This window comes from Anolis sagrei, chromosome 3 (assembly GCF_037176765.1).
Source record: "Anolis sagrei isolate rAnoSag1 chromosome 3, rAnoSag1.mat, whole genome shotgun sequence".
Taxonomy (NCBI): domain Eukaryota; kingdom Metazoa; phylum Chordata; class Lepidosauria; order Squamata; family Dactyloidae; genus Anolis; species Anolis sagrei.
The window spans coordinates 269,771,982-269,793,944 of record NC_090023.1 but is presented as its reverse complement, the minus strand read 5'-3'; the positions used below and the strand labels follow the sequence as shown (position 1 = coordinate 269,793,944).

Sequence of the window (21,963 nt, the reverse complement as noted above, 5' to 3'; positions counted from 1 at the left end):
CCAGGTGACGCAGTGGGTTAAAGCGATGAGCTGCTGAACTTGCTGACCAAAGGGTTGAAGGTTCAAATTTGGGGAGCGGCGTGAGCTCCCGCTGTTAGCCCCAGCTTCTGCCAACCTAGCAGTTCGAAAACATGAAAAGGGGAGTAGATCAATAGGTATTGCTCTGGCGAGAAGGTAATAATAATAATAACAACAACAACAACAACAACAACAACAACAACACTTTATTTGTATCCTGCTACCATCTCCCCAAGGGACTCGGTGCGGCTTACATGAGGCCGAGCCCGAATACAACAATACACGCAAAACAACAACAGTACAAGCAATTAAAATAAAACATAGACAATAAAATATACATTATCAATAAGACAACACGCAATTAAAAACAGTGGGAAGGCCAAATGTAAAGTTAAAATGGAAATAATGCTGGGACATGGACGAAAGGTGATAGTGGCGTTTGTGGAAGGGCATACGAGCAGATCTAAAAAGTGTAAAGTGCTTTGGAGGACAAAGTGCTAAGGGATCATTATTCCGGGAAGACACACTGGAACAACCATGTCTTCAAGCTCCTCCTAAAGGCTGCCAAGGTTGGGGCCTGTCTTATGTCTTTAGGGAGTGAGTTCCAGAGTCGAGGGGCCACCACCGAAAAGGCCCTCTCTCTCGTCCCCACCAACCACGCCTGCGATGCTGGTTGGATCGAGAGCACGGCCTCCCCGGATGATCGAAGGGATCGCGTGGGTTCGTATACAGAGATGCGGTCATGCAGGTAGGCGGGTCCCAAACCGTTCAGGGCTTTGTAGGTAAGAACCTGCTCTCCATGCAGTCATGCTGGCTACATGACCTTGGAGGTGTCTACGGACAACGCTGGCTCTTTAGCTTAGTAATGGAGATGAGCACCAGAGTTCCAGAGTCGGACGCAACTAGACTTAATGACAGAGGAAAAACTTTACCTTTAATACCCAGGTACAAGTCTATAAATATGCCCAGGTTTAAGTCTAGAAATTTTGGTCAAACCATCAACCCCAAAAAACTAGACTGACTTATTCACAGGTCAATCAGATAAGAGGGATCCTCTCACCACTGCAGGAGTCTACCATATATTGTGCAGCTGTGGACAAGACTACATAGAGATGTGCAAGAGGGGAGGGATTTGGGGAGGGAGTGGAATTCTCTACTCCAAAGTGTGGTGGAGACTCCTTCTATGGAGGCTTTTAAACAGAGGCCAATGGAGACTCCACCTCAGACATCAGAAGAGCTGCAAGACTGAGAAGAAGCCACGAGAGACAAGACAAAGATCCACCCAGAGGAAAAGCGTTCTTGCCAGACATCAAGGGAACCACTGACCGCAGAGGGAAGCTGATGAGGAAACACAACATACAAACTATCTACAAACCCACCAAGAAAATCCAACAAATGCTACGTTCAGGAAAGGACAAGAGGGATCCTCTCACCTCTGCAGGAGTCTACCGTATACCATGCAGCTGTGGACAAGTCTACAGAGGGAACACCAAATGCAGCAGCAGCTTTGCCCAGACACGAATCAAGGAACATGAAAGGCACTGCAGACTACTCCAACCAGAGAAATCAGCCATAGCAGAGCACCTGATGAACCAACCTGGACAGAGCATATGATTTGAGAACACAGAAATGCTGGACCACTCTCACAACCACCATGTCAGACTACACAGAGAAGACATTGAAATACACAAGTATGTGGACAATTTCAACAGAAAGGAGGAAACCATAAAAATGAACAAATTCTGGCTACCAGTATTAAAAAACTCAAAAAATTGTAACAGCACAACAACAGAAAGGAAACAAACAAGGACATCTAATCACCTCTCAACAAAAGTTTGCTCCAGGCACTGTCAGGCCATTATATGCTAATCAAGGCAGTGAGTTGAAACATTCACACCTAACTCCAGCAGACAAGAGTCCTTTGTCCCACCCTGGTCATTCCACAGATATATAAATCCATTTTCCTAGTTCCAACACACCTCACTACCTCTGAGGATGCTTGCCATAGATGCAGGTGAAACGTCAGGAGAGAATGCCTCTAGACCATGGCCATATAGCCCGAAAAAACCAACAACAACCCAGAGGCTGCATGGCAATCTGTTGGGGGAGCTTTGAACGCGATTGTCCTGCTTCTTGGCAGAATGGGGTTGGACTGGATGGCCCAGGAGGTCTCTTCCAACTCTAGGATTCTATGATTCTAATGTGGAATATCTGCATTAAGTTATAGAAGTAAAGAAGACGAATGTACCCGGTTCAAGTAGTGTACAAGCACTTGTACAATGAAACATGCCTTTTGGTTGTGTACCTGGTTGCCCATTCAGTTTCTGCAATGTTGTCATTTAGCACAAGATTTGTGCTGCACATGCAGAAACTCTACACATGGGGAAAAACCTGGTTACACAACCCTCACAAAGGATTTTGGCCATTTATAATTTTTTTTGCATGTTTTGTGCAATTGGTTTCTCTCCTTGACGGCATGGCAACCCACACGCTTTTGTCCTTGTGATGGATTAACAATCTTATTTCCTCAGACAAGGAAATGTTCACTCAAAGAAACCCAGAGCGCTTTGGGGCAGAAACGAGCAGCTGAGGTGGTTTCAGGAAATAATACTTTCAAAACAAGGGAAAGTCAAGTAGATTTTTGGGTTTTAAAATGGTGATTGCATTGATTAGAGATTTACGTGATATACCCATCTGACTCTTATGATTTATATTTTAGTTAAGAGGTACATTTTAGGGTGCATTATTATTATTATCCCTGACATCCTGTTGGTGGCATTGGAGTCTTCACTTTTGGAAGTGGGAGACATTTCTGTGTGTTTTCATATGCTTTGGGTCAGTGTTTCTCAACCTTCCCAATGCCACAACACTTTATTGCAGTTTCTCGTGTTGTGGTGACCCCCCAACGATAAAATTGGGATTTTGTCACTTGGGTGTTGTAGTTGCTGGGATTTATAGGTCACCTACAAAGAGCATTCCGAACTCCACCAATGACAGAATTGAACCAAACAAGGCACATAGAACTCCCATGACTAACAGAAAATACCGGAAGGGTTTGGTAGGCACTGAGTTTGGGAGTTGTGGACTCAAACAATGATGGATCTGGACCAAACTTGACACAAATACTCAATGTGCCCAAATGTAAACACTGGTAGAGTTTGGGGGAAATAGACTTTGAGAAACTTCCCACATAGAACCCCTATGACCAACAGAAAATACTGTTTTTTTCTGCTGATTTTTGGTGACCCCTCTGAGGACCTAGAAGCTTAACGGGACAGTAGTCATCACGAGTAATAAAAAGAAGTGGAGACCATTGCAGGAAATGAAAGTTCACCTTGCTACAAAAGATGACTTTTGGGGACTTACAACCTAAGTCAATCATGTCCTAAATGTATCCAAAGTGTTCATTGCATCTGATGGAATGAGAGGTCATCATTCTGACACTTATATTGCTTTTTTTCATTTTTTCCCCTTCCTAATGCTGGGAATTGTAGTATGGTGAAGCACCAGGTCTAAAGACTTTGTCAAACTATGATCCTATAACACTGAGACGTGGCAGTGAAAGTGATGCCAAACCGGATTTGGACTCCAGTGTAGACGCCCTCTTAGTTTTCTGTCAGCTGTTGATTATTGAGCCAAGAGACACCAACACTTAATAATGATGAGCTGAATGGGAAGTGGAAAATGTAACTTTTCCAAAATTCTGTTCGAGACAGTATCACAAAAGTGGTCCAGAAGCAGGAGAAGAAAGATACAATATTTACAAATGCATGACTGGAAAAAATCAACTTATATCCCCATACCAAAAAAGGGAAATGCAAAAGACTGCTCCAACTTCCGTACAGTGGCCCTTATTTCTCATGCCAGTAAGGTAATGCTCAAGATCCTGCAAGGAAGACTCCAGCAAGACATGGAGCGAGAGTTGCCAGATGTTCAAGCTGGGTTTAGAAAAGGCAGAGGAACGAGAGACCAAATTGCCAATATCCGCTGGATAATGGAGAAAAGCAGGGAGTTTCAGAAAAACATCTACTTCTGCTTCATTGACTATTCTAAAGCCTTTGACTGTGTGGATCATCATAAATTGTGGCAAGTTCTTGGTGGGATGGGCATCCCAAGCCCCCTTCCCTCTCTCCTGAGGAATCTGTACAAGGACCAAGCAGCAACAGTCAGAATTGACCACGGAACAACAGACTGGTTCAAGATTGGGAAAGGCGTCCGGCAAGGCTGCATACTCTCACCCAACCTTTTTAACTTGTATGCAGAACACATCATGCGAGGATGTGCGGGGCTGGATGAATGCAAAGCTGGGGTGAAAATTGCTGGAAGAAACATTAACAACCTCAGATATGCAGATGACACCACTCTGATGGCTGAAAGCGAGGAGGAGCTGAGGAGCCTTCTAATCAAGGTGAAAGAAGAAAGTGCAAAAGCTGGGTTGCAGCTAAACGTCAAAAAAACCAAGATTATGGCAACAAAAATGATTGACAACTGGAAAATAGAGGGAGAAACCGTGGAGGCCGTGACAGACTTTGTATTTCTAGGTGCAAAGATGACTGCAGATGCAGACTGTGGCCAGGAAATCAGAAGACGCTTACTTCTTGGGAGGAGAGCAATGTCCAATCTCGATAAAATAGTAAAGAGTAGAGACATCAGACTGGCAACAAAGATCCGCCTAGTCAAAGCCATGGTATTCCCTGTAGTCACCTACGGATGTGAGAGCTGGACCTTAGGGAAGGCTGAGCGAAGGAAGATCGATGCTTTTGAGCTGTGGTGTTGGAGGAAAGTGCTGAGAGTGCCTTGGACTGCGAGAAGATCCAACCAGTCCATCCTCCAGGAAATAAAGCCCGACTGCTCACTGGAGGGAAAGATACTAGAGACAAAGTTGAAGTACTTTGGCCACATCATGAGGAGACAGGAAAGCCTAGAGAAGACAATGATGCTGGGGAAAGTGGAAGGCAAAAGGAAGAGGGGCCGACCAAGGGCAAGATGGATGGATGGCATCCTTGAAGTGACTGGACTGACCTTGAGGGAGCTGGGGGTGGTAACGGCCGACAGGGAGCTCTGGCGTGGGCTGGTCCATGAGGTCACGAAGAGTCGGAGACGACTGAACGAATGAACAACAAATGCCTGGAACATGGAGATATACTACTTAGGCTTGGGCAATCCATGGTTCTAAATGGTTCTAAAGTACTTACAAAACTAAAGTTCTGGTGGTGAAAATTTCAGAACTCTAACAAAACTTTCAAAATTTAATTATTATTTCATTATTGGTGATTTTAATGACAGAACCAATTAGGAACTGCCATTTATTATGAAATTTTGAGAGTTTTGTTATAGTTCTGAAATTTTCACCACCAGAACTTTAGTTTTGTAAGTACTTTAGAACCATTTAGAACCATGGATTGCCCAAGCCTAATACTACTACCAAATGAGGCTTAGAAGCTCCATTCAGCAGCCATAAGAATCTATTAGGCTTGGTTCATTAAAAAAAATGGTTCAAAACTCATTTCAGATATGTAGGAGTGCTGGTGGTTCGATTCCAAAGTCACTTCCGAATGTTTCCAATAAAAAGTCAGAACTTTCTGAAACTTCCGAAACTTCCAAATCAATTCATTAATGGAAGACACAATAGCGCAATACGCACAAAACAACACTGGCACTTGGGAAACTCCAAGGCCTTCTCTCTTCCTCATTTTTACGCCAATCTTGATGAAACTTGATATACTGCTACAAAACATCCTCCTCTATTAGCAAACCCTTCTTCTTTGGAACAGGACTGTTGGGACATGTTCAAAGTATAGACCCCAGAAAAAAAAGGAGAGACCCCAATAAAACATAGCAAAGCTTTAGTGGTGAGCAAAAAAGAAGTTCCCAAAAATGACTTTATTAATTTCACCCTCTCCCTGACTCCCAAACAAACTTTTCCTTCTTTCTCTCTCTTCTCTGTCTCCAAACCCTTCCTCTCTCAAAATCTTCCCTTCTCCTTTCTCTTCCGTTATCCAAACCTCCTTTCCTCTGGCTCGAAACCCTTTCTTCCACCCCACACCCCACAGCAACAATCATAGTGTCTAGATCTAAGGAAGTAATGCTACCCCTCTATTCCGCTTTGGTTAGACCACACCTGGAATATTGTGTCCAATTCTGGGCACCACAATTCAAGAGAGATATTGACAAGCTGGAATGTGTCCAGAGGAGGGCGACTAAAATGATCAAGAGTCTGGAGAACAAGCCCTATGAGGAGCAGCTTAAGGAGCTGGGCATGTTTAGCCTGAAGAAGAGAAGGCTGAGAGGAGATATGATAGCCATGTATAAATATGTGAGAGGAAGCCACAGGGAGGAGGGAGCAAGCTTGTTTTCTGCTGCCCTGGAGACTAGGACGCAAGGGAGCAATGGCTTCAAACTACAAGAGAGGAGATTCCATCTGAACATGAGGAAGAACTTCCTGACTGTGAGAGCCATTCGGCAGTGGAACTCTCTGCCCCGGAGTGTGGTGGAGGCTCCTTCTTTGGAAGCTTTTAAACAGGGGCTGGATGGCCATCTGTCAGGGGTGATTTGAATGCAATATTCCTGCTTCTTGGCAGAATGGGGTTGGACTGGATGGCCCATAAGGTCTCTTCCAACTCTTTGATTCTATGATTCTATGAATCAGCAGCAGCAACAATGGTCCAATCTCCCCTTTCCCTTCCCTGGCTGCAATGAGCCTTCCAGCCCTGTCCTTGGGTTTATATACAGCATTATAATGGTGTAACATTAGAAAATGCATTAATTTTGCAGTGTAGATGGTTTCTGTCTGGAAACCATCCAAAGCCTCTTGAACCTCCCATTCTATAAAGGAAATATGAACTTTCCTGAATCTACTGCCAAATGTCACGGCTGTGCTGAAATAAAATAAAATAATAATAAATCGAGGAGTGCCCTCCAGTTTCCGTTTTCCAATGTAAACAATATCTGATTTTGTATGCTGACTTTGCTGGCTCCAATATGACTTCCTTTCAGGAAAGACAGAGACAGAGAGAACAAACTTAGCAGAGCTCCCAATCCATATATTACACAATGTCCTGGCGGAGTCCCCGGTGTCGTAGTGGGTTAAACCCCTGTGCTGGCAGGACTGAAGACTGACAGGTCGCAGGTTCAAATCCGGGGAGAGGCGGATGAGCTCCCTCTGTCAGCTTCAGCTCCTCATGCGGGGACATGAGAGAAGCCTCCCACAAGGATGATAAAAACATCAAAAATCATCCAGGCGTCCCCTGGGCAACGTCCTTGCAGACGGCCAATTCTCTCACACCAGAAGCGACTTGCTCCTGACACGACAAAAAAAAAAACCCACGATGTCCTGGTTCAGTTCACAATCTTTATTAATTACTTTAACAGCACAACCGTTCAATGCTAAGGCTTCCCACCAAAATGGAACTGCAGAGGAGAGTCTACTGAATAAGCCAGTACCTGCCGCATACCAGTACTGCCATTTGTTGAGGAGTTACGAAGGTGGAGGCATTACTTTTCATTCAACCCTCTTATGTCATTTCCTAATTGGTTCTATCACAAAAACATGGGGAAAGTTCATTAAACTGCAAAAAAAAATGTTTTTATTTGACATCCTACAGCACATTTTGCTTCAAATGAATATCTAATCATAGAGTCTTAACCAATTCAGCCGAGTTTGTGGCAGCCACAAAAAATGAATTTTCTGAAGGAGAACAATTGCTTTCACAGTTAGGACTTCACAGTTCAACTGGAAATAACACTTTCAACCAGAAACATAACTAGGTTCTTGTGGGTTTTTTCAGGCTATACAGCCATGTTCTAGAGGCATTTCTCCTGACGTTTCGCCTGCATCTATGGCAAGCATCCTCAGAGGTGTGAGGTCTGTTGGAATTAGGACAAGGGTTTATATATCTGTGGAATGTCTGGGGTGGGGCAAGGAGCTCTTCCCTGCTGCAGTTAGGTGTGGATGTTTCAGCTGATCACCTTCATTAGCATTTGATGGCTTGCCTGAGCCTGGGAAAATCTCTTGCTGGGAGGTGTTAATCTGTTGTTTTGCTGTTGTAATTTTAGAGTTTTTTAATACTGGTAGCCAGATTTTGTTCATTTTCATGGCCTCTTCCTTTCTGTTGAAATTGTCCACATGCTTGTGGATCTCAATGGCTTCTCTGTGTAGCCTGACATGGTGGTTGTTGGTGTGGTCCAGCATTTCTGTGTTCTCAAATAATATGCTGTGTCCAGGCTGGTTCATCAGGTGCTCTGCTATGGCTGACTTCTCTGGTTGAAGTAGTCTGCAGTGGCTTTCATGTTCCTTGATGCGTGTCTACGTTCAGCAAAGGACGAGAGGGATCCTCTCACCTCTGCAGGAGTCTACCGTGTACCATGCAGCTGTGGACAAGTCTACATAGGGACCACCAAACGCAGCGCCCAGACACGCATCAAGGAACATGAAAGGCACTGCAGACTACTCCAACCAGAGAAATCAGCCATAGCAGAGCACCTGAGGAACCAGCCTGGACACAGCATATTATTTGAGAACACAGAAATGCTGGACCACTCCAACAACCACCATGTTTAACTACACAGAGAAGCCATTGAAATCCACAAGCATGTGGACAATTTCAACAGAAAGGAAGAGACCATGAAAATGAACAAAATCTGGCTACCAGTATTAAAAAAACTCTAAAATTAGAACAGCAAAACAACAGATTAACACCTCCCAGCAAGAGATTTTCCCAGGCTCAGACAAGCCTTCAAATGATAATGAAGGTGATCAGCTGAAACATTCACACCTAACTGCAGCAGGGAAGAGCTCTTTGCCCCACCCCAGCCATTCCACAGATATATAAACCCATTGTCCTACTTCCAACAGACCTCACTACCTCTGAGGATGCTTGCCATAGATGCAGGCGAAACGTCAGAAGAAATGCCTCTAGAACATGGCTCTATAGCCCAAAAAAACCCACAAGAACCTAGTGATTCCAGCCATGAAAGCCTTCGACAGAAACATAACTCATTTCAAATTTTGTTACATAGTGTTATATTTTTAAAAGTGCACCAAAGGAGAAAAAGAAACATGGAAGGAAAGCAAAAAAAAATAGTAATCTGCAGCAAAAGCCAAACAAGTGGGAGCTGGAGAAATCCTTCCCCCTCAGATCTCGATTTCCTCAAATCTCCAAAGAATCAGAGACAAGTATTGACTCATGCAATACGTTCGCCTCCCGGCTAAAGAAACCCATAAATGGGCAAGCGAGTCTTTGAAAGGGGAAAGTGTCCAGTTTCAAGGATTTGCAAAAATCCGCCGAAAGAAGACAAATATGGAGCACACTTGGATGGGCAGGTTTAGGAAACACGTGAAATCTTCACAGTTCAGGTACTTTTTCGGGTTTCTTAGATGACAACTCCCAGCATCCCCAATTGTTTGGATGTCCAATGGTCAGAAACTTGCCAGATGTTCAGTCTGAATATTTCTTTAGGTTTTTGGGGTGACCGCATCCCCAGTCAGGGGCATCCGAAACTTGCAAAACTTTCAGTTTGGACAGAATATAATAATCTATATAAATAAAAATGTAATGTTTGTTTGTGGGTTTAACAGAACTCAAAAACCACTGGACGAATTAACACCAAATTTGGACACAAGACACCTAACAACCCAATGTATATCCTTCACTAAAAAAAATTGATTTAGTCATTTGAGTTGTAGTTGCTGGGATTTATAGTTCACCTACAATCAAAGAGCATTCTGAACTCCATCAACGATGGAATTGAACTAAACTTGGCTCACAGAACTCCCATGACCAACAGAAAATACTGGAGAGGTTTGGTGGGCAGTGTCCTTTGGTTTTGGAGTTGTAGTTCACCTACATCCAGAGAGCACTGTGGACTCAAACAATGATGGATCTGGACCAAACTCTACACAAATACTCAATATGCCCAAATGTGAACACTGGTGGAGTTTGGGGAAAATAGAATCTTGACATTTGGAAGTTGTAGTTGCTGGGATTTATAGTTCACCTACAATCACAGAGCATTCTGAACCCCACCAACGATAGAATTGGGCCAAACCCTCCACACAGAACCCCCATGTGGGCCACAGCAACGCAGGGCAGGGGACGGCTAGCCTATATAAATAAAAATGTAATGTTCGTTTGTGGGAGTAACAGAACTCAAAAACCACTGGGCAAATTGACACCAAATTTGGACACAAGACACCGAACAACCCAATGTATGTCCTTCACTCAAAAAATTGATTTTGTCATTTGGGAGTTGGCATTGTTGGGATTTATAGTTCACCTAAAATCAAAGAGCATTCTGAACTGAATGATGGAATTGAACCAAACCTGGCACACAGGATTCCCATGACCAACAGAAAACACTAGAAGGGTTTGGTGGGCATTGACCTTGACCTTGTGGATTTCAAAGGCTTCTCTGTGTAGCCTGACATGGTGGTTGTGAGAGTGGTCCAGCATTTCGGTGTTCTCAAATAATATGCTGTGTCCAGGTTGGTTCTTTGAAGCCATTGAAATACACAAGCATGTGGACAATTTCAACAGAAAGGAGGAAACCATGAAAATGAACAAAATTTGGCTACTAGTATTACAAAAACTCTAAAATTGCAACAGCACAACAACAGAGAGGAAACAAACAAGGACATCTAATCACCTTTCAACAAAAGTTTGCTCCAGGCACTGTCAGACCATTATATGCTAATCAAGGTGGTCAGTTGAAACATTCACACCTAGCTCCAGCAGACAAGAGTCCTTTGTCCCACCCTGGTCATTCCACAGATATATAAACCCTTTTTCCTAGTTCCAACATACCTCACTACCTCTGAGGATGCTTGCCATAGATGCAGGCGAAACGTCAGGAGAAAATGCCTCTAGACCATGGCCATGTAGCCCGAAAATACCTATAACGTAGTGATTCCAGCCATGAAAGCCTTCAACAATACATGGTTTTTCGTTTCTGGGATGACAGCTTCTAGCATTCTGGTCACAAAATGAGAAGCTTGCTAAATTTTCACTATTTGGATAAGTTTTCCAGTTTTTGGATGACAGCTCCCAGCATCCCTTGGCCATATGAATGTGAATGGATGGAAAACTTGTCGAACTTTCACTGTTGGGACACATCTTTGGATGGCAGCTTTCAGCATCCCCAGTTGCTTGGATATGCAAAGACTTGCTAAACTTTAGCACTTTGGATACCTTTTCTAGGTTCTTGGATGTCAGTTATCCAAATCCCTCAACCATTTCTATATGCAGTGATCAAAAAGTTGCAGTTTGGAAACTTTCTGAGAGTTTTTTTTTCTATGCTGGTTGAAGGATGCTGGGTGCTGTCATCCAAAAATGAAACCAATCCAAAAAAATGTGTCCAAACTCCAATATTAGGCCACAAAACTTCAGAGAAACGCTCACAAATAATCCCAAACCACTGAGTTGTTGTAGGTTTTTCAGGCTATGGCAAGCATCCTCTGAGGATTCTTGCCATAGATCAGTGTTTCTCAACCTGGGGGTCGGGACCCCTGGAGGGGTCGCCAGGGGGTGTCGGAGGGGTCACCAAAGACCACCAGAAAACACAGTACTTTCTGTTGGTTGTGGAGGTTCTGTGTGGGAAGTTTGGCCCAATTCAATCATTGGTAGGGTCCAGAATGCTCTTTGATTGTAGGTGAACTATAAATCCCAGCAACTACAACTCCCAAATGCCAAGGTCTATTTCCCCCAAATTCCACTAGTGTGTACATTTGGGCATATTGAGAATTTGTGAGTTCTGGTTACCAAGTTTGGTTCAATTCCACTGTTGGTGGAGTTCAGAATGGTCTTTGATTGTAGCTGAACTATAAATCCCAGCAACTACAACTCACAGATGTGAATGTCTATTCCCCCCAAACTCCATCTCAGTTCACACTTGGGCATATTGAGTATTCATGCAAAGTTTGGTCCAGATCCATCATTGTTTGAGTCCACAGTGCTCTGTAGATGTAGGTGAACTACAACTCCAAAAACTCAAGGTCAATGCCCACCAAACCCTTCCAGTATTTTCTGTTGGTTATGGGAGTTCTGTGTGCCAAGTCTGATTCAATTCAATCATTGGTGGAGTTCAGAATGCTTTTTGATTGTAGGGGAACTATAAATCCCAGCAACTATAACTCCTAAATGACATAATCAATCTCCTTCCAACCCCACCAGTATTCAGATGTGGGCGTATTGGGTATTTGTGCCAAATTTGGTCCAGTGAATGAAAACACATCCTGCAGATCAGATATTTACATTACGATTCATAACAGTAGAAAAATTACAGTTGTGAAATATCAATGAAAATAACCTTATAGTTGGGGGTCAGCACAAAATGAGGAACTGTATTAAGGGGTCGCAGCACTAAGAAGATTGAGAACCCCTGCTCTAGATGTAGGTGAACTACAACTCCCAAAACTCAAGGTCAATGCCCACCAAACCCTTCCAGTATTTTCTGTTGGTCATGGGAGTTCTGTCTGCCAAGTTTGATTCAATTCAATCATTGGTGGAGTTCAGAGTGCTGTTTGATTGTAGGGGAACTATAAATCCCAGCAACTACAACTCCCACAGGACAAAATCAATACCCCCAATCCCCCAATCCCACCAGTATTCAAATTTGGGTGTATTGTGTATTTGTGCCAAATTTGGTCCAGTGAATGAAAACACATCCTGCATATCAGATATTTACATTGCTATTCATAACAGCAGCAAAATGACAGTTATGAAGTAGCAACGAAACTAATTTTATGGTTGGGGGTCACCATAACACGAGGAAGCGCATTAAGGGGTCGTGGCATTAGGAAGGTTGAGAACCACTGCCATAGATGGAGGCGTAACGTCAGGAGAGAATGCTTCTAGCCCAGTGGTTCTCAACCCACCTAATGCCGCGACCCCTTAATCCAGTCCCTCATGTTGTGGTGACCCCCAACCATAATATTGTTTTCGTTGCTACTTCATAACAGTCATTTTACTACTGTTATACATCATAATGTAAACATCAGATATGCAAGATGTATTTTCATTCACTGGACCAAACTGGGCACAAATACCCAATGCACCCACATGTAAATGCTAGTGGAGTTGGGGGAGGATTGATTTTGTAATTTGGGAGTTGTAGTTTCTGGGATTTATAGTTCACCTACAATCAAAGAGCATTCTGAACTCCACCAGCAATGGATTTGAACCTAATTTGCCACACAGAACTCCCATGACCAACGGAAAACACTTGAAGGGTTTGGTGGGCATTGACCTTGAGTTTGGGAGTTGTAGTTCACCTATGTCCAGAGAGCACTGTGGACTCACGCAATGGTGGATCTGGACCAAACCTGGCACAAATACTCAATATGCGCAAATGTGAGCACTGGTGGAGACTGGGGAAAATAGACCTTGACTTTTGGGAGTTGTAGTTGCTGGGATTTATAGTTCACTACAACCAAAGAATATTCTGAACTCCACCAATGATAGAATTGGCTCAAACTTCCCACATGGAATCCCCAAGACCATAAGAAAATATTGTGTTTTCTGATGGTCTCTGGCGACCCCTCTTGACACCCCTTCACGACCGCCTCAGGGGTCCCGACCCCTAAGTTGAGAAATACTGTTCTAGAACATGGACATATAGCCTGAAAAAAAACTACAACAGCCCAAAATCCCAAATCAGTCCTGTTTCTTTCTTCTTTCAGTACTGCTGGGAAGTACTGAACATTAGGAAGAACTTCCTGACTGTGAGAGCCGTTCAGCAGTGGAACTCTCTGCCCCGGAGTGTGGTGGAGGCTCCTTCTTTGGAAGCTTTTAAGCAGAGGCTGGATGGCCATCTGTCAGGGGTGATTTGAATGCAATATTCCTGCTTCTTGGCAGAATGGGGTTGGACTGGATGGCCCATGAGGTCTCTTCCAACTCTTTGATTCTATGATTCTATGAAGTCTCACCACACTGGGACCCCAAATGTTCACTATCATATCCTCTTCCCCTTTTTGCACAGCCCTCGTGCAAACCTCCCTCGCACCAACGCCCCGTCCCTGTCCATCCGCCCCATTCGCCACGCCAAGGAAGACGTAGTACTCACTGCAGTCTGGCTCCAGGCGCCCTCCCAGGAAGGGAACCCACCTCTGGCCCCAGAGCGGAACAAATCCGGGACCAAGAGCGAATCCTGATGCTGAACGGCACTCCAGCAAAAAGAAGAGAAAGAAAAAGAGAAGGGAAAAGAAGGAGGAGGAGTGTGTGGGAATCCCTTCTTCTGGCTTCAGGAATCCAGATCTTGCATCCACCAGGCCCTGACTCAGACCAGGGCAAGGGTAAACATTTCCAAATATGGAGATTGCAACGGACAAAAGGGATGTCAGGAGGGGAAAATCACCCTTCTGAGGAACCAGATCAATGATTAACTCCACGCAAGGTATATGCACAGCCTGGGCGTTACGCCCTATTGATACGGGACAAGGAAATGCCGTGATGATAATGTGGAGGCGGCTTCCTGCAACAAAGCCCGGTTTTCCAGAAAATCCCTTAACACGAAAATCACAGGTTCCAGCTCCTATTGGGTTTATTCATCTCCTTCCAACTTTGTCAAAAGGTGCATCTACACCAGTGTTTCTCAACCTGGGGGTCGGGACCCCTGAGGGGGTCACAAAGGGATGTCAGAGGGGTCACCAAAGACCAGAGGGGTCACCTCTCCAATGCCAGTGATACAGCTTAATGGTGTAACATTAGAAAATGTGGACCATTTCCGCTACCTTGGCAGCCACCTCTCCACCAAAGTCAACATCAACGCCGAAATACAACACCGCCTGAGCTCTGCAAGCGTAGCATTTTTCCGAATGAAGCAGAGAGTGTTTGAGGACCAGGACATCTGTAGGGATACCAAGGTGCTTGTTTATAAAGCTATTGTCCTCCCAACCCTGCTCTATGCCTGTGAGACATGGACTGTCTACAGACGTCACATGCAACTCCTGGAACGATTCCATCAGCGCTGCCTCTGGAAAATCCTGCAAATCTCTTGGGAAGACAAGCGGACAAACGTCAGCGTGCTGGAAGAAGCAAAGACCACCAGCATTGAAGTGATGGTTCTCCGCCACCAACTCCGCTGGACCGGCCATGTTGTCCAGATGCCCGACCACCGTCTCCCAAAGCAGTTGCTCTACTCCGAACTCAAGAACGGAAAACGGAACGTTGGAGGACAGGAAAAGAGATTTAAAGATGGGTTCAAAGCCAACCTTAAAATCTCTGGCATAGACACTGAGAACTGGGAAGCCCTGGCCCTTGACCGCTCCAGCTGGAGGTCAGCTGTGACCAGCAGTGCTGCAGAATTTGAGGAGGCACGAGTGGAGGGTGAAAGAGAGAAACATGCCAAGAGGAAGACGCGTCAAGCCAACCCCGGCCGAGACCGCCTTCCACCTGGAAACCAATGCCCTCACTGCGGGAGAAGATGCAGAGCAAGAATAGGGCTCCACATCCACATACGGACCCACAAGAATATTGGAAGACAATCATCCTCGGAAAACGAGGGATCGCCTAAGTAAGTAAGTAAGTACCAAAGACCATCAGAAAAAACAGTATTTTTTGTTGGTCATAGGGTGCTGTTTGGGAAGTTTGGCCCAATTCTATCATTGGTGGGGTTCAGAACGCTCCTTGATTGCAGATGAACTATAAATCCCAGCATCTACAACTCCCAAATGTCAAAGTCTATTTTCCCCAAACCCCATCATTGTTCACATTTGGGCATATTGAGTATCCGTGCCAAGTTTGGTCCAGATCCATCATTGTTTGAGCCCACAGTGTTCTCTGGATGTAGGCAAACTACAACTCCCAAACTCAAGGTCAATGCCCACCAAACCCTTCCAGTATTTTCTTTTGATCGTGGGAGTTCTCTGTGCAAACTTTGGTTCAATTCCATTGTTGGTGGGGTTCAGAATTCTCTTTGTTTACATGTTAACTATAAATCCCAACAACTACAACTCCCAAATGACAAAATCAATTCCCCCGCCAACCCCACCAGTATTCAAATTTGGGCATATTGGGCATTTGTGCCAAATTTGCTCCAGTGAATGAAAATACATCCTGCAGATCATTATTTACATGGCGATTCATAATGATAGGGTTATGGTTGGGGGTCACCACAACATGAGGAACTGTATTAAGGGGTCACGGCATTAGGAAGGTTGAGAACCACTGATCTACACTATAGAATGAATGCAGCTTGACACCACTTTAACCACCAAGCTATGGAATCCTGGGAGTTGTAGTTTTCCACCAGCAATCTTTGGCAGAGAAGCCTCAAGACCTTGCAATACTACAACTCCCGGCATTCCCATAGCATTGAGCCATGGAGGTTAAAGTGGTGCCAGGTGGCATTCATTCCACACTAGCGATGCACCCTAAATGATGACTCTCCCCTGTAAAACTACAACTCCCAAGCTCATTTAGGGGGCATCTCCATTGTAGAATGAATGCAAACTGACACCACTTTAACTGCCATAATGGCTGCACACTACAGAAATCTGGGAGTTGTAGTTTTACAAGGGAGAGACCTCATTTAGGGTGCATATCCACTACAGAATGAATGCCACCACTTTAACTGCCATGGCTCAATCCTATGGAATGCTGGGAGTTATAGTATCGTAAGGTCTTGTGACTTCTCTGCTAAAGATTGCTGGTGCTTCCCCAAACTATAACTCCCAGGATTCCATAGCTGTCAAAGTGGTATCCAACTACATAGCTAGATTGGGATTTGTAGTCCAACCTTGTTTGGAAGCCTACATGATTCTCATACCTGAAAATAATGCTTAATTTGGCTAAGTGGGCAAAGGCGAATAGGATTTGTAGTCCAACAATATCTAGACGCCTTTGTGATCCCTCTACTTAAAACTAATGCTTGATTTAATTCTTGCTCCAAACATTACAAGGCATTGAGTTGTTGTATTGTCGAAGGCTTTCATGGCTGGAATCACTGGGTTGTTGTAGGTTTTTTCGGGTTATATGGTCATCTTCTAGAGGCATTCTCTCCTGACGTTTCGTCTGCATCTATGGCAAGCATCCTCAGAGGCAGTAAAGTCTGATGGAACTAGGAAAAAGGGTTTATATATCTGTGGAATGACCAGGGTGGGACAAAAGACTCTTGTCTGCTGGAGCTAGGTATGAATGTTTCAACTGACCACCTTAATTAGCATTTGATTGCCTGGCAGTGCCTAGAGCAATCTTTTGTTGTGAGGTGATTAGAACCCATTGGGTTGTTGTAGGTTTTTTCGGGCTACATGGCCATGTTCTAGAGGCATTTTCTCCTGACCTTTTGCCTGCATCTATGACAAGCACCCTCAGAGGTAGTGAGGTCTGTTGGAACTAGGAAAAAGGGTTTATATATCTGTCGAATGACCAGGGTGGGGCAAAGGACTCTTGTCTACTGGAGCTAGGTGTGAATGTTTCAACTGACCACCTTGATTAGCATTTGATTGCCTGGCAGTGCATGGAGCAATCTTTTGTTGTGAGGTGATTAGAACCCATTGGGTTGTTGTAGGTTTTTTCGGGCTATATGGCCATGTTCTAGAGGCATTCTCTCCTGACGTTTCACCTACATCTATGGCAAGCATCCTCATAAGTAGTGAGGGGTTACAAAGCATATTGCATCTGCACTGTAGAATGAATGCAGTTTGATGTCCCTTCAACTGCAGGATCCTGGCAAAGAAAGGCCTTGAGAAACTACAGCTCCCAGGATTCAAACGCCTGGAATCATAGCAGTTTAAGAGGTATCAAACTGCATTCATTCTACAATGTAGATGCATTCCCAGACTCTGAGTTCTGAAGGCCAAACACTTAAGCCCTAGGGCTGAATGATCATTATCAGGAAGCAGATATCGATGGTGCAACAAGGAGCTGCTCCTGGTGATATCACTGTTGAAGTCCAAAACACAGGGAGGGCTGGAGTTTGCCCATGCTTGCTCTATAGTCAACCTGTGCCAGAAGCTGCACCAGAGGTCTTAGCAATAAGCAAACCCACAAAGGTGGAGGAGTCGACTGTACCTCTTTAGTCTTATTACACCAAGAAAAGAAAACTCAAAACAGGGACCACCAAACGCAGTGCCCAGACATGCATCAACGAACATGAAAGGCACTGCAAACTACTCCAACCAGAGAAATCAGCCATAGCAGAGCACCTGATGAACCAACCTGGACACAGCATATTATTTGAGAACACAGAAATGCTGGACCACTCTCACAACCACCATGTCAGACTACACAGAGAAGCCATTGAAATCCACAAGAAGCATGTGGACAATTTCAACAGAAAGGAAGAGACCATGAAAATGAACAAAATCTGGCTCCCAGTATTTAAAAACTCAAAAATTACAACAGCACAGGGGAAACAACCAGCCACATAAAATCACTCTCAACAAGAGTTCCCCCCAGGCACTTCCAGGCCATTGAATGCAAATCAAGGTGATCAGCTGAAACATTACCCTGGTCATTCCACAGAGATATAAACCCATTTTTCCTACTTCCAGCAGACCTCACTACCTCTGAGGATGCTTGCCATAGATGCAGGCGAAACGTCAGGAGAAAAATTGCCTCCAGAACATGGCCATATAGCCCGGAAAAACCTACAACAACCCAGTGATCCCGGCCATGAAAGCCTTCAACAATGAACTGAAAACTTGCTTTTAAAAATGCAAAGTGAAAACGGTTTAAAGCATAATAAAACATAATAATGCAAACATAATGCAAATCTGGGTTGTTGTGAGTTTTCCAGGCTGTCTAGCCATGTTCCAGAGTCATAGAATCATAGAATCAAAGAGTTGGAAGAGACCTCATGGGCCATCCAGTCCACCCTCTTTCTGCCAAGAAGCAGGAATATTGCATTCAAATCACCCCTGACAGATGGCCATCCAGCCTCTGTTTAAAAGCTTCCAAAGATGGAGCCTCCACCACACTCTGGGGCAGAGAGTTCCACTGCTGAACGGCTCTCACAGTCAGGAAGTTCTTCCTCATGTTCAGATGGAATTTCCTCTCTTGTAGTTTGAAGCCATCGTTCTGTGTCCTAGGCTCCAGGGAAGCAGAAATTAAGCTTGCTCACTCCTCCCTGTGACTCCCTCTCACATATTTATACATGGCTATCATATCTCCTCTCAACCTTCTTCAGGTAAACATGCTCAGCTCTTTAAGCCGCTCTTCATAGGGCTTGTTCTCCAGACTCTTGATCATTTTAGTCGCCTTCCTCTGGACACATTCCAGCTTGTCAATATCTCTCTTCCCGACTGTGAGAGCTGTTCAGCAGTGGAACTCTCTGCCTCAGAGTGTGGTGGAGGCTCCTTCTTTGGAATCTTTTAAACAGAGGCTGGATGGCCATCTGTCGGGGGTGCTTTGAATGCAATATTTCTGCTTCTTAGCAGAATGGGGTTGGACTGGATGTCCCATGAGGTCTCTTCCAACTCTAGGATTCTATGATTCTATGAAAAAGACCCAGTCTTGGTAAAATTATAATAGATTTCCAGAGTCAAAAGAATCCATTACCATGCTGGCTAGAGATAATGGGAGCTGTGGTGCTATAAACACACACACACATTTCTAAACTCAAACTGGGAAAGCATAAGAGGAATGTGCCCAGTTGGCAAAACATGTGCCTTTGCATCTGCTTCCTCCTTAACTCCCGGATGTTTACCCACAAGGCACTGTGTGGCCTTGGCCAGCCGCCATAGGTTCCCCCATTCCTAACCCCAAGCAATCTGTCCATCAGCCACACTCTCTCTTCCCAAACAGCTGGATTCGAAAGCAAGCCAAGAGTCCCATTTCCGGCCAAAGGAAGGACGCCACAGAGCCCTGGACGTTGCCAACAGGATCCTCCTTTGGTGGACTGATTCCCTAGATGGAAACTTTCCCTGCAAGGTGCAGAGATGCATTCCAAAGACAGCCAAATCTTGATAACCCTACTTGGAGGGACAAGAGACAGATACTGCGCGCAGAGTCATCTTGAGGAGGTGCTTTCCAAGAACTGAGCACTTACAATCTGAAAAATGCACAACCCTGCCATTCTTGGACAGGAACAAGATGCAAAAGCGGAGACCATGAAAGCAGAGCACTGTTTTCCTTCAAACAGGAAACTTATGGGTTGGGTAGGCAACAGCCAAGAGCTCTTGGCTTTAGCCATATATGGCCAAGGACTGCTTCGAAACTAGAAAGCCAAGCTGGTTGCATGGCTGTCTGGAGTGTTATCACTCGGCACAATCTATTCCCATTTGGCACAATCCAGTCCCACTCCCACAAAGGGACACCAAGGGCTCGTGATAGTCAGAAATCCACATCTGTGAAAAAGCAAACAAACCACCATACAACCAAAAGCACGTTAAGAACATAAACAACTAAACAAGAGTCCAGCACAGAATACCAGACCTCTTTCCCCTGAAAAATCCAATTCTCAGTCTGCAAGAATCATAGAATAATAGAGAGCCGTTCAGCAGTGGAACTCTCTGCCCCGGAGTGTGGTGGAGGCTCCTTCTTTGGAAGCTTTTAAACAGAGGCTGGATGGCCATCTGTCAGGGGTGATTTGAATGCAGTATTCCTGCTTCTTGGCAGAATGGGGTTGGACTGGATGGCCCATGAGGTCTCTTCCAACTCTTATGATTCTACGAGTTGGAAGAGACCACATGGGCCATCTAGTCCATCCCCCTCCCGTGCAGAAAAAGCCCAAAACATACCTGACAGATGGCCACCCAGCCTCTGTTTAAAAGCCTCTAAAGAAGGAGCTTCCACCACACTCTGAGGCAGAGAGTTCCACTGTTGAACAGCTCTTCTTACAGTAGGGAAATTCTTCCTAATATTCAGTGGAATCTCCTTTCCCATCATTTGAACCCATGTCTCCATTGAGTCCTAGTCTTCAGGGAAACAGAAAGGAAGCCCCCTACCTCTTCCTTATGACACCCTTTCACATATTGATACATGGCTCCTCTCATGGCTCCTCTCAACATTCTCAACAGACCCAGTTTTTTAAGATGCCCCTCATGGGGATTATTGTGGTTTCCAGACCTCTTCCTCTGGGCACATTCCAACTTAGAGTCAATATCTCTTTTGAACTGTGGGGCTTACTTTCTTTACTTAGGCAATCCCTCGCTGTCCGAGTAGGATTGTCTTCCAAGATAGGTGTACTAGTGATGAGTACATAAGTGACTGGAGCCCTATTCTTGATCCGCATGTTCTCCCGCAGTGAGGGCATCCATTTCATAGAATCATAGAATCAAAGAGTTGGAAGAGACCTCATGGGCCATCCAGTCCAACCCCTTTCTGCCAAGAAGCAGGAATACTGCATTCAAATCACCCCTGACAGATGGCCATCCAGCCTCTGTTTAAAAGCTTCCAAAGAAGGAGCCTCCACCACACTCCAGGGCAGAGAGTTCCACTGCTGAACGGCTCTCACAGTCAGGAAGTTCTTCCTCATGTTCAGATGGAATCTCCTTTCTTGTAGTTTGAAGCCATTGTTTCGCGTCCTAGTCTCCAGGGAAGCAGAAAACAAGCTTGCTCCCTCCTCCTCCCTGTGGCTTCCTCTCACATATTTATACGTGGCTATTATGTCTCCTCTCAGCTTTCCCTTCCTCAGGCTAAACATGCCCGGCTCCTTAAGTCGCTCCTCATAGGGTTTGTTCTCCAGATCATTTTAGTCGCCCTCCTCTGTACACATTCCAGCTTGTCAATATCTCTCTTGAATTGTGGTGCCCAGAATTGGACACAATATTCCAGGTGTGGTCTAACCAAAGCAGAATAGAGCATGAGGAGCATGACTTCCCTAGATCTAGACACTAGGCTCCTATTGATGCAGGCCAAAATCCCACTGGCTTTTTTTTTTTTTTTGCTGCCACATCACATTTTTGGCTCATGTTTAACTTGTTGTCCACCAGGACTCCAAGATCTTTTTCACACGTCCTGCTCTCGAGCCAGGCATTGTCATAGAGTGACTTCTGGCACAGTCATTCCT

General features: G+C 44.7%; 1 protein-coding gene across 4 annotated transcripts in view; it reads right to left on the bottom strand.

Moving 5' to 3' along the window:
* Positions 1-21,963, bottom strand: part of LPP (LIM domain containing preferred translocation partner in lipoma) — a 398,174-nt gene that overhangs the window by 324,994 nt on the left and 51,217 nt on the right. Inside the window, exon 1 of one of the 4 annotated variants that reach the window (XM_067466126.1) lies at positions 14,077-14,320. The exons of 2 other annotated variants lie outside the window; for them this stretch is intronic. The gene's annotated coding sequence lies outside the window, so the exon portion shown is untranslated. Of the gene's footprint in view, positions 1-14,076; positions 14,321-21,963 lie in introns of those variants that run through there. One more of the 4 variants, XM_067466129.1, reaches the window with a different exon arrangement.